Here is a 12,574-nt window from a genome sequence, read left to right on the forward strand (position 1 = left end):
GCATCGTAATACTCATCCAAGCTCTGCTGAACTGGCTGAATGTATCTTCTGTTGTAATACCATGCATCTGCATCCAGGACCACAACTGTTGTGCGTGACTAGTGCTATGCAATCGCATCTGAATCAAGCCCCAATCTATATTCCATATGAGAGAATTAAAACTCCACAGTAATCTTTGACAGATATAGGGCAATTATGGTATTTGGAGACATGGGTGTCCACAGAAATTTTTCCTGGGTGGGGAAAATAAAACACTGAAAGGGGAGAGCATTTTCTCACAAAAATGGTAATAGCATCTGTACATTTTGTCTCATATCTCAGTTCTATAAATGCTAGGAACTTACTCTTTTTTAAAATGAAAGCTGGGAATCTGGTAATCGTGATTCATCCCAGGGGGTGCAACTGCCCTTCTCCCTCCCCAAAGAAGCCCATGTTTGGAGATGTATCTTCCCTTACTGGATAATAACTACATGCCTCTCCTAATTTCTAATGTGCAGAGATCAGCTTCTTTAAACTCAGGAACTAGATGCACCTATTTAGTAGTTGTACTATTTTAAATTTGCTCTACATCAAGCTGAAGGAGATTAAGAAATCTTTGTTCTGGTAGAATACAAATTATATATTGAATAGTTTATCAGGAAGAGTATTTATGTTCAGATGTGGTGTAAAACTTGGAAAGCAGATTTTTAATAAACTTGATTTATACTGATTGGGTTTGCCTTCTCTTCATGTTACTGTGTGCAGCCCTTTTTCTGCTTGTACTTCCTTCAGTTCAGAATGCACATTTAGTTGTTTGTTTATTTCATTTATATCCTACCTTTCTTCCATGATGAAACTCAAGGTATTGTATATGGAATTCCCAGGGAGGATCTCATCTAGACACTGATCAGACACAGATCTGCTTAGCATCAGCTAGATGACTGCTTCATGTGCCTTCAGATTGTGCACATATGCCTGGCAGGATCACTGGCATCAAATTTTTGTCACAGAATGATAGATGTATAGTCATCACCTCTGATCTATAATTTGAGCACTCAGGCTTCTTTGCTGTCAGCCTTGTTTCTATTTATTCTTTTCTAATAATGTCAACACTTCAGATAACCACCATAGCTTGAAAAATATTGGTTCCATTTTACAAAGGACACATGCCTGAATGTCCATTCAACTTGATTCTAGCCCTTGGAAGATTATGAACTGAATGCACTGTGTTGCTTAGAAATGTCAATGATATTTGTTCCCATTCATTCATAAGGCTTCCAAACTACTCAAGGCTCCAATCAAGCAAATGCCTACGTGTATATATATACAAGGGGAATAGAATGCATTCCCATTACAGATAATAGGATTATTCATCTGCATAAAGACAAACCTGTAAATCTTTTTCAAGGTTACTCTTAGATTTAATTCTCTTTCCCCAGGGTGGTATAATGTGAGATTTAAATTACTATAAAACCTCACTCTGCAAGCAGAATCACCAAAATAGTGGCAGTATGAATATTTTGCTATATCCACAGAACTGTAAAGTTCAAAGACAATGTGTTGACAGGACATTCCACTCTACTGCAAATAAGTGACCTCCATACCCAAATATTTATAACTAGTTATCTCACAAAACAGAAAAATTTAGCCAGTGATTATCATAGTTCTAGAATGCTACCCGCAACAGCGTAGGACTGAGGTGTGCATGCTGATGGAAAATATTTTGTGGTTGTTGAACAATCCTAGATGCTTAGTCAGCCAGCTGTGCAACAAAAACAAAGGCTTGCAATGATGCTGGATAAGAGGCAGCTGATGTGGAGCTCTACTGTATGGTATTATGCTCCCCTCTTTGTCCCGTGCCCATCCATTTAAAGTCTCTTAGTTCAGACCCACTTCCTTAGCATGGCCTGTCCCGAATCATCCTAACATCATCAGAACTACCTCAGCAACCTATGTCCACTTCCACTACTGTCAGTTCCTGTCCCCATTCCCACCTTTCTGTAAAGCCTGTAAAGTGTTTCAGAACCATGCCATTTTTAATTTCTAAGTAGGCATTGCAAAAACTGGAAAGCTACACCGGAAAGGCCTGATCTTCAGAAGTTATTCAACTGGCTTCCAAAGGCAAGATGCCCAGAGAAGGACAGGCATGTTCATATGTGCAAAGGCAATCGTTTAGGTGCCTGGTCTCGAGCCACACAGGGCGCTGTAGTTAAACACCGAAGCTAAGTTTGGGAAGAGAGTGGAAACCAATTAAGCTGTTTTAGAACTGTCCAGATATGTTCCTGTTGGCTAGTCCCAGTCAGCAACCTTGTACTCTAGTGGCTGTATTTTGGACTAATTGTTGTTTCCAAGTTATCTTCAAAGGCAACCCTACATAAAGTCTAATCTGGAGGGTAACCCTGCATGGATAGTCATGGCTATCTCTGTCCAGGAGGGAAAAATAAACATTAACCCATTTTAAGGGAAAAGTCAACATATCTTCCAACGTGAAAGGTACAAAAGTTTGTGCAATTTCCTTCCTCAGAAATCCCATAGTATTGATCTGTTTTTCCATGGAGCCGCGTCAAAACCAGTCCTTATTCTTAACAGGTGCAGTTTCCTGATTGGGGGGGCAGTTGGTGCATGTTACGAGGGGGCGGAGAATACAGCGGGGGGCGAGGAAGGAGTAGGTTTTCTCGCGCTGGAGGGCGGGGGTGGCGGTGAGTTCAGCACAAAAGCTCAGGAAGTACATAAGCTGTAGCCATTTCCTGCTCTATGTGTGTGTGCGCGCGTGCGCGTGTGTGTGAGAAAGAGCCGTGTGCCTATGTGTGTCTGTGTGTGACACAAATAGATCCAGGCGGCAGCAGCAGCACCAGCAGCGACGGCGGCAGGAGGAGGAGATCGCCGAGTGGTGGCAGCAGCGGCGCCTCAGCATCTCTGCCTCCTTCGTTGCTTTGCTTGCTGCTGCATCCCGCGCTGAGCCCAGCCGCAGAGGCCAGCAGCATCTTCGCTGCCGCTGCCAGGTAAGATGATCGGAGGATTCCTCGATTTTCTCATCCAGAGATCCTGGGAATTATGGCATTTCACGCTCGCCTCGTGATTGGGGAGCCACCATGGAACACGAGGCGGAGGGGCCCTGATTGCGGCTTAGGGGCCGGCGGGCGGGAGTGGGGAGAGATGCCTCTTGGCGGGCGGTTTCATCGGCTCGACGAAGGGCTCGGGAGGTGTCTAAGGAGAGACGGAGGGATGGGGGAGGGCTTAAACGGAAGGGCAAAGGTCTCAGGTGCGGGGTCCTTTTCCTCTTGGTGAAAAACTGGGAACCCCCCACCTGCCTGCCTTCATCCGTCTCCTGCTGGCTTCGGCGGATCGCGCCGGTTGCTGTTTGATGAGGAGGATAAAAGGTAAAGGTGTCCCCGCACTTATAGTGCGAGTCGTTTCCGACTCTTAGGGTGACGTCTTGCGACGTTTACTAGGCAGACCGTATATATGGGGTGGGATTGCCAATTCCTTCCCCGGCCTTTCTTTAGGCAGTGCTATACAGAAGGCTTCCCTTCCTGGGCGCAAGCTGTCCGCTGGGGGCTGAATGTGACAGCTTTGCTGAAGGGCGGATCAGCATGATACTGCAAAGCTCTGCCATGATTCAAACTGATCTGCAACAGGCTTCTACCAAGACCCTGGGCTTTTAATTTTTCTTCTTCTTTTGCTTAGGAGTCGCTTGCTTAGGTGAATTTTGACACAACCAACTCAAAAGAAAGATGCAGGCATGGGGAGGCAAGGCAGCAAGCGGTTGCAGGTGCTGCCATTCTCTTCCCAAAAGGAGCTGGGCCCAGCTTGGCTCCAAAGGAAGAATTTTACAAGAGATATCCCAGAATGCTTAGAGCTACCTGCGATATTTCAAGGCCTCGCTTGTTTATTATAGTGTAACAAACAGCCTCCATGTGATTGATTTGTTTTGAATGAAAAATGTGATGATCACCAGGATTCTCTGCAAAATAAAATGCTTATTCGATATTTCTTAGCAAGCAAATTGGGTTTAATTAAGTAGTGGCTTTGAGGATCAAATCGTAGTGTGTCATTCCCTGTACAGTTGACCAGTAATTTAGTCATTAGATAGTTGTGGGGGTTTTGTTTATTGCTGTCTGTTTAGCTGGAAAATGAAGGTGCAGTATATAGGCAGAAATAGATCTGGGTGTGGGAGGTGAATGGAAAATGCTCGAAGGGAAATTATTTGGATTCAAAGCAAGCATGCATATTGTCAAAGCTGGGAAAAAATGAGTAAGTGGTAGAGGTGAAGGCACAAATAAATAATCCCCCCCCCCCGTAAATCATACTGGGGGGAAAAGAGCCCATGAGAAATATGGACGTGAACGTTGTGGAATTGGAAATATTGGAAACCACTCAAAATATATTTTGGATTGAGCAAAAATAAATAAAGTCTGAATTTTAGTTCTTTCTTTGTCCTTCACACACTATGGAATAACTATATTCCATCCTTAAGAATACATTTAAACAACATTATATTGCAGCATTTGTCTGAGTCAAACTTTTGAACCTGTAAGGTGTGAGTGGGTTGGAAATGAATTAGCTAGTTTCTAGTGCCAAGAAGGTCCCAAATGACAGAAGATTAATTGCTTTTGCTGAGAATTGCTGCATAAGTCACAGCTGAGCTCTGTGAAAAAAATGAGAGGACAAATAGAAGTGGATGAGCTCTGGTGGAGATTCTCTGGACTCTTTTTCGTATGTGCCCAGTGGGAGTTAAATATAACTAAATAAACAAACAAACCAGAATTTGAAGTTTGCAGATGAAAAGGATGAATCTGGTGATTCAGAAGGGGTCCCTGAGCCATCTTTTGCTGTCATTGTGGTGGCTGGAGCTGTAGGATCTCACATCACAAGCATCTTAAGTAATGAGGTTGAACTGACCTGTTGACAGGAGAAAATTGAAAGGCAGGCAATACTCAGGTGTTATTCCTGGTCTGTCTTACTACAGGGAGAACCTTAATGTGTAGAGGATTTTTGATTGGTAAGAAATTAGCTGGATTGAACTATTTTTAAATCAAGCTTCACCCAATTGAGCAGTTCTCAAAGATACACCTCTTCACAGACGTGACCAGGGAAATAGCCCTTCCCTACCAACCAGCCAGCTACATTCCTCCAAAGTAGTGTGACAGAAGTCTCCCTGTATTATCAGTAGGTGCATTTGTGTGTATCTTTGGGGTAGCCTTTCCCCCCCTTGCAGTTCTGTTTTGTTTTTCTGCAATTCCTCTCATCCTCTAGCCCTCTTTTTCTCTGAACTTTTTAGCTTATTTTACTTTATTATTCCTCCCTCACCCTTCAGCTCCCCAAAGACAGCTTAAAGACATTAAAAACATACAATAAAAATACAAAATATGATAATCAATGAAAAGTAGAAACTGTGATCTAATTTTAGGAGAGGAACAAAAAAATCAACTTAAGCTGGCATTCTACCAGGGGTGGCTAACCTTTGGCTCTCCAGATGTCTCTGAACTACAGCTCCCATCACCCCTGACCATTGGCCATTCTGGCTGGTGCTGATGGGACTTTGAGTCCAATAACATCTGCACTTTTTGATGGGTGTTACTTCTGAGTAGATATGCTTGGGATTACATTGTTAATGTTGGAACAAGAGGTAAAAGCTAACTCCTGAAAGCTGGGAGATCCTCTACAGTGGCATTCAGTGATATCTTGGAAACTGGAGCCAAAATAGGAAATTGGATACACCACAATATGCATGCAGAAAGATTTGAGTATGCAAGTGGAGCTCTTTGATGCCCTGTGTTAGCTTCATTTGGAAAGCCTCAACTCTTGTTTCTTGAGTTTGGGTGAATTCAGACAGAATTGATTTGCTGCATAGTGGCTCTGATTGTGTAGTGAGGTAATGGTGAGGAGATCATCGCTATGCTCCCACAACAGTTAAGGGAAAGAAGGGTATGGTAAGTGCAGCCCTGCAGTAGGTTTATTTGATTCCACCACTAGGAGGCTTATTGTGCCAAACTATGAACCCTTGCATTGTTATTTTAATTAATGTATCTATCACCATCAATGCCCATGGTTCTTTACTGAGGACAGAAGGAGAGGTCTCTGACATGAGGAACTTATAATATAAAATGCAGTTCAGGAGAAGCAGCAGTGGAAGGTGACAGCATTGATCTAGTTCAGATGCAATGTTAATATAAGGTTTAGCTTTACGTGCATGAGCCTCCCTTCTCCGGCATGGCTGTGAAGAGGAAACTTTCACTTCCATTTTCTGTTGACTATGGTTTATTGTTATGTCTGAACCCAGAACTGTGGTTAATGTTTTCTATGGTTTAAATGGGAAGTAAGGCAGGAGCATAAACCATGGTTTGAAGTTGGTTTGTTTTCCTAAATCATAGTTAGTACTAATCAGTTTGACTGGGTTCCGACACAGCGAGTAACTGTGATTAGTTGACATTAGAAGGGAAAATGTCTATACTTGTGGCGACACCAGGAGAGAAAGGGGGGGGTGATGTACAGGTCCAAGCTAAATCATAGCTCAGTGTTACATCCAAATGGAATCATTTCAGCATTCTTGTATTTGATATGTATATTCTAATCTTTTCACTATGAGAAAAAAGGGGTTGCCCCTTTGGGGGTGTGGCAAAGGCAAGGGTTTAGTTATTTTTCTCCTTTTCTTTTGTGTCTGGGAAGAAAAAGATGGGAAACACCACCGCACATGTAGTACAGGGCAACCGAGGGTGTTATGGTGGTGGGAGGCAAGGATACGGTAAAATTTTGAAGGCTGAAGAAAAAAAGTGGAGAGGATCACATGAATGCAGTGTGAATTGAAATAGAACAGAATTAGTTCCTTTTGGAGGGGTGAACCTGAACTGGAATTAATTCCTTTTTGAACTGGAACTAATTCCTTTTTAAAACTAACTTTCCAAGCACTGTTTCTACATCACCATTGCATCAGCTCATTGTCGTCCAATAGACATTAGTCACACACCATTAGTGTGGTAAGGGGTCTCCTGGGCTTGGACTTGAGGAAACAGACCGTGGAACCCCCAGACTCCTATAGTTAGCAGTACATGGACTACTGCAACGTGCTTCACATAAGGCAGCCTTTGGAGATGGATTGGAAACTTCAGGTGGTATAGAACATGACCATCTGGTTATTGGCAGGGGCAGGGAGGGGCTCTCAGAACAGGTTATACTGATTGGGTTACAGTATTTTCTGAGCCCGCTTCAAAGTGCTGGTTATTACCTTTATAGCCTTGAATGGATTGGAACCAAGTTACTTAAAGGACCACTTGCACCCATATAGTCTTGCACATACCTTAAGATCTAGCTCAGAGGCATTACTTCAGTGCCTGCCAGTAAAGGCAATTAAACTGACAAGCATGCATAATAGGATCTTCTCAGTGATGGCTCCAAAATTTAAAAAACTCTCTTCTCAAAGGTTTTTGATGTGTGTGTGTTGGGGGATATGAATGAGGATATCTGACAGGGTTATGGCTAAGTTATTGTTTTATGCTGGTGATTCTAAGATTATTATCTGATGTTGCTGATTATGTGTTTTAAAAGGTTTTATGTAGACAACTACGAAAGGGGATATTTTCAAATAATTTAGCAAATGTTTAACTACCTTAGCCTATTGTTATTAAGCAAGATTTTATTTTCATAGGAAGTAAGGTGTGCTTATAGGAAGTGCTTTAATTGTATAGTTTCCATGTTGCAGCATCCAGGCTCATAATCAATATATAACTCATCAATCAAAACAAGAGGTATTTCTAAAACACCTCTTGGATTTCCTAATAATAATTCTTGCTGTGAAGTGGTTTTGAAAACAATATCCCATAAAATAAATTCTAAAATGGCAGCATATGTGAGATAAGGTGGGAACAAATGACATATGTTAACTCATAGAGCTGAGAGGATGAGCTAAGAAGTGATACTAAAAATGTTGAAGTGAAAGTAACTTTTGGCTTATTGTAGATCAGTATATGTGTGCCTTGATTGCAGTTTAGCTTATATGCAAATATTCCTGCTGGTTCCCTTTATATCGCTGATCTTCAACTAATGGGTCAGGACCCACTGTTGGGTTGTGGCCTGACCTATGATGGGTCACAGCAGGAACACTACCATCATAGAAATATATGGCATTAAATTAAAACGTATTCAATACCTGCTAAGGTAGACATTCCAACTGTACAATGGTTTCTACTTGCAAACAGAACATTCTCCCCTCCTGCTGCGTACCCTGAAATCTGTTCTAGGAGTTCTCCCCAACTATCTGGAGCAGATTTGGGGATGGCAAGGGGGAAAGTGGGAGTCCCATTGTGCAAGCAGAAGTCATTCTGCTCATGCAGTTCTTTAACTGATCCCCAAATGCATGTTTGGGCTAAAGATATATGATAGATAGGACAGCTGACACAACTCATTCAGCAATATGAAATATTTCTGCAATTTATGTATCAATTTGGAATATTTAATATGTACTTTATTCCAAATGCACACATTCTGAGAATTCAACTGGAAGTTTTCAGTTGTATTCAGTTAAGTAGTAGTCAAAGCAGACCCACTGAAATTAATGGACATAACTTAGTCATGTCTATTAATTTCAGTGGGTCTACTTCAAGTGTTGGATACAACTGTTTAATTAAACTTATTTTGCTCTAGGTCTGCTTAATTACATGTATCTTTTAAAAATTATTTTATTTATTATTTATTATTATTAGATTTATATCCCGCTCTTCTTCCTGGTAGGAGCCCAGGGTGGCAAACAAAAGCACTAAAAACACTCTAAAACATCATAAAAACAGATTTAAAAATATTAAAACATCCTTAAAAACATACTAAAACAAAACATCTTTAAAAACATCTTTTTTTTAAAAAACATTAAAAACGTATTAAAAAGCAATTCCTACACAGATACAGACTGGGATAAAGTCACTGCTTAAAAGGCTTGTTGAAGGAGGAAGGTTTTCAGTAGGGGTAAGACAGTCTTTCATTTATCCTAGTGTCAAGCTGTATAGGGCTTTGTACACCAAAACCAGCACCTTGAACTTGGCCCAATAGCTAATAGGGAGCTAGTGCAATTTGTTCAGCAACGGAGTGATATGTTCGTGATACTCTGCCCCAGTGAGCAGTCTCGCTGCTGCATTTTGCACCAGCTGCAGCTTTCTGACCAGGGCATCCCCATATAGAGGAATCCAGCCTGGAGGTTACCAGTGCATGGATAACAGTGGTCAGGCTATCCCAGTCCAGACACGGCTGCAGCTGTCTTACCAGCCGAAGCTGGTAAAAGGCACTCCTAGCCACTGAGGTCACCTGGACTTCTAGCGGCCAAAATGGATCCAGGAGCACCCCCAGACTGCTCTTTCAGAGGAAGTATGACCCCATCCAAAGCAGAAAACTGACCAATTATCCGAACTCAGGAACCACCAACCCACAAAGCCTCCATCTTGCTAGGATTCAGTTTATTGGCCCTCATCCAGCCCATCACCATGTCCAGTCAATAGTCCAGGGCTTGTATGACCTCTCCGATTCAGAAGTTACAGAGAAATAGAGCTGTGTATTGTCAGCATACTGCTGACACCTTGCTCCAAATCTCCTGATGACCGCTCCCAAGAACTTAGATGTTAAACAGCATGGGGGACAAGATGGTACCCTGCGGCACCCCACAGCACAACTGCCAGGGGGCCAAAAAATATCACCCAATGCTATTATCTGAAAACGAGCCTGGAGATAGGATCAGAACCACTGTAAAACAGTGCCTCTGATACCCATCTCACCATGGTCAATAGTATCAAAAGCCACCAAGAGATCAAGTAAAAATAACAGGGTCACACTCCCCCTGTCCTCCTGATAAAGGTCATCTATCAGGGCGAGCAAGGCTGATTCAGTCCCATAACCCAACCTGGACCCATACTGGAATGGGTCAAGATAATCTGGTTCATTCAAGAATAATTGCAATTGCTGCGCCACAGCCCTCTTGATCACCTTCCATAAAAAGGGGGTATTTGTGACTGGGCGGTTGTTGTCACAAACCAGTGGGTCCAGGGTGGGCTTTTTCAGGAGCTGTTGGAACACTGCCTCTTTCTGGGTGGCTGGAACAATTCCCTCCTGCAACGATGCGTTGACCACATCCTGGATCCATTCGGTAAAACCCCCTCGGCAAGCTTTAATAAGCCAAGAAGGGCAAGGGTTGAGAGGACACATTGCTGGCCGCATTGTCGCAAGCACCTTGTCCATGCCATCAGGCCGCATCAACTGAAACCGATCCCAAGAAGTTGCAGCAGACTTTGCACTGGACACCACTTTGGGGACTACAGTAGATGTAGATGGGGCATCAAGATGGCTATGGAGGCGAGCAACTTTACCCTCAAAGTGCCTTGCAAACAATTCACAGTGGGCCTCCAAAAGGTCTAAAAATTCATTTCCTGGAGTTGATGTCAACAAACCCCTGACAATACGGAAAAGCCTCACTGGATGGCTACTTGAGGATGCAATGATGGCATAGAAGTGGGCTTTCTTCGCCATCCTCACCACCACACAGTAGGCACGGTTATGATGTTTTACTCATGCCCAATCAGCTTCACAGCACATCTTTCGCCATTTGCACTGTAGCCGTAGTCCAGCTTGTTTCATTGCTGTTAGCTCCCTGGTATACCAAGGTGCAAACTGGGCTCCACAATGCTGAAGAGGGCCCTCAGGGGCAACTGTCAAGAGCCCAATGCAGCTCGCTGTTCACAGCTTGACAAGGCCTTCAGCAGGGTCACCAGCTGTATCAACTGGGAACTGCCCCAGGGCATTCAGGAATCCAGTAGATTCCATTAGTCTCCTGGGGTGGACCATCTTATTCTGTCCACCACCCCTGCAGGGAAGGATTAGAGCTGTAAGTCTAGACTTCACCAGGAAGTGGTCTGACCATGATAATGGGGTGACATCCATCACCCCCATCTCCAGACCACCCCTTCCTCCATCTGGAGTAAAACCCAAGTCAAGGTTGTGCCCTGCCCTATGCATCTGTCCAGTGACAACTTGAGACAGCCCCATGGTTGTCATGGAGGCCATGAAGTCCTGAGCCAGAACACTAGAGGCAGCCTCAGTGAAATCACCCAGGACTATCATTCTGGGCTCCTCCAATACCATAGCCGAGACCAGGGCTGTGGAGTCAGAGTCGTGGAGTCGGAAGCAATTTTGGATGGAGTTGGAGTCGGAGTTGATAGAAATGTACTGACTCCGACTTCAATATTAATAAAATTAATATTAATTTATTAATATTAGTACATTAATATACATTTGCCATTTATGAAGGAGTCAGTCGGAGTCAGACAGTAGAAAAATTAATATATATTTGCCATTTATGAAGGAGTCAGAGTCGGACAGTAGAAAAATAGAGGAGTCGAAGGTTTGACATGCCAACTCCACAGCCCTGGCCGAGATGGCCTCTGCCAGCTTGGTCAGAGAAACTCCTGGGCAGTAGGGTGGACGGTACACCAACAGCAACTCTAGTTTACTGTCTCCTTGGCCCGACACCAGGCGCAGGCCCTCACAGCCAGCTCCAAGACAGAGTGGTTTCCTGCTGACAGAGATGGAAGCTCTGTGGACCACAGCAACTCCTTCCCCCTGTCCCTGCAGCCTGTGCTGGTGTTGCACCAAGTATCCAGGTGGGCAAGGCTGGGTTAGATCAATTCCTCCCAGTTCACCACCCAGGTCTCAGTAATGCACACCGAATCGGCACCTTCATCCATGATCATATCATGGATGAGTGTGGTCTTATTGTGTACCAATCTGGCGTTAAACAACAGTGCACACAGGCCAGCGGACACAGCAGATGAGCAACGAGGAACCTGTCCATGAGAGGAATGGGAATAAGGAACAAGGCATAGATAGCCTTGCCCTCGTCTTCTATGGTAGTTCACTACCTCACCATGGCCATACCTCCCTCTACCCATGATCACTGAAACTGGTGTGGCATCACCTTTCTTCTTACTAAGACTCCTCTTAAACACCTAATAGGAGCACAACAAGAGCCCACTGTGATGTCCCTATATATTAGTGTATATATGGTAAGTGCTGGTTGTTTAGAGTATACATGGTAAGTAGTGAAAGAGGAGGGGGAGTGAATGGGCAATAGAATGCTTGATGATTGGCTGAATGTTTAATAATGGCTGACAGTATAAATGAAAGGATGACAGGTAAATCTGGGTGAATGTGAGGTAGTGAATTGTGGAATCTGGGGGGAGAAGAGAAAGAGTGGATTGCTTGATGGGGTTTAGAGAGTTGTTTGCCAGGAGGGAGGTGGAGTTCGGATTAGTATTGAGTAAAACCATATGCTTATGTGCCTTAAGAAGAAATCTTGTTAATCTTGTTCTCTGTGTTATTTAATAAATACTTAATTTGGTTTACCAAAGGCCTGATCCTTGGCTGGGGTTTCACAGACCAGAAGGGAGGGTAAGGTAATGACCAAGGCTGAAGGGGAACTGTAACAAATGGTGGCAGCGGTGAAGAGAATAACAATACCAGTATTCAGAGTCTCTGGGAATACTAGTATTGGGACGTTACTGGTGGTTGCCTAGCAGGGGGATCTGTTGAGATCTGTGCTAGAGCGGGGAGAGAAATCATAAGA

The 12,574-nt window shown here is 43.5% G+C and overlaps 1 protein-coding gene across 4 annotated transcripts in view; it reads left to right on the forward strand.

The window, feature by feature from the left end:
- Window positions 1–2,513: 2,513 nt before the first annotated feature.
- Window positions 2,514–12,574, forward strand: part of CYFIP2 (cytoplasmic FMR1 interacting protein 2) — a 118,988-nt gene continuing 108,927 nt past the window's right edge. The window contains exon 1 of one of the 4 annotated variants that reach the window (XM_061617478.1): window positions 2,514–2,568. The gene's annotated coding sequence lies outside the window, so the exon portion shown is untranslated. Of the gene's footprint in view, window positions 2,569–2,687; window positions 2,982–3,338; window positions 3,360–12,574 lie in introns of those variants that run through there. The other 3 variants (XM_061617480.1, XM_061617476.1, XM_061617479.1) reach the window with 3 other exon arrangements.

This window comes from Rhineura floridana, chromosome 3 (assembly GCF_030035675.1).
Source record: "Rhineura floridana isolate rRhiFlo1 chromosome 3, rRhiFlo1.hap2, whole genome shotgun sequence".
Classification (NCBI taxonomy): domain Eukaryota; kingdom Metazoa; phylum Chordata; class Lepidosauria; order Squamata; family Rhineuridae; genus Rhineura; species Rhineura floridana.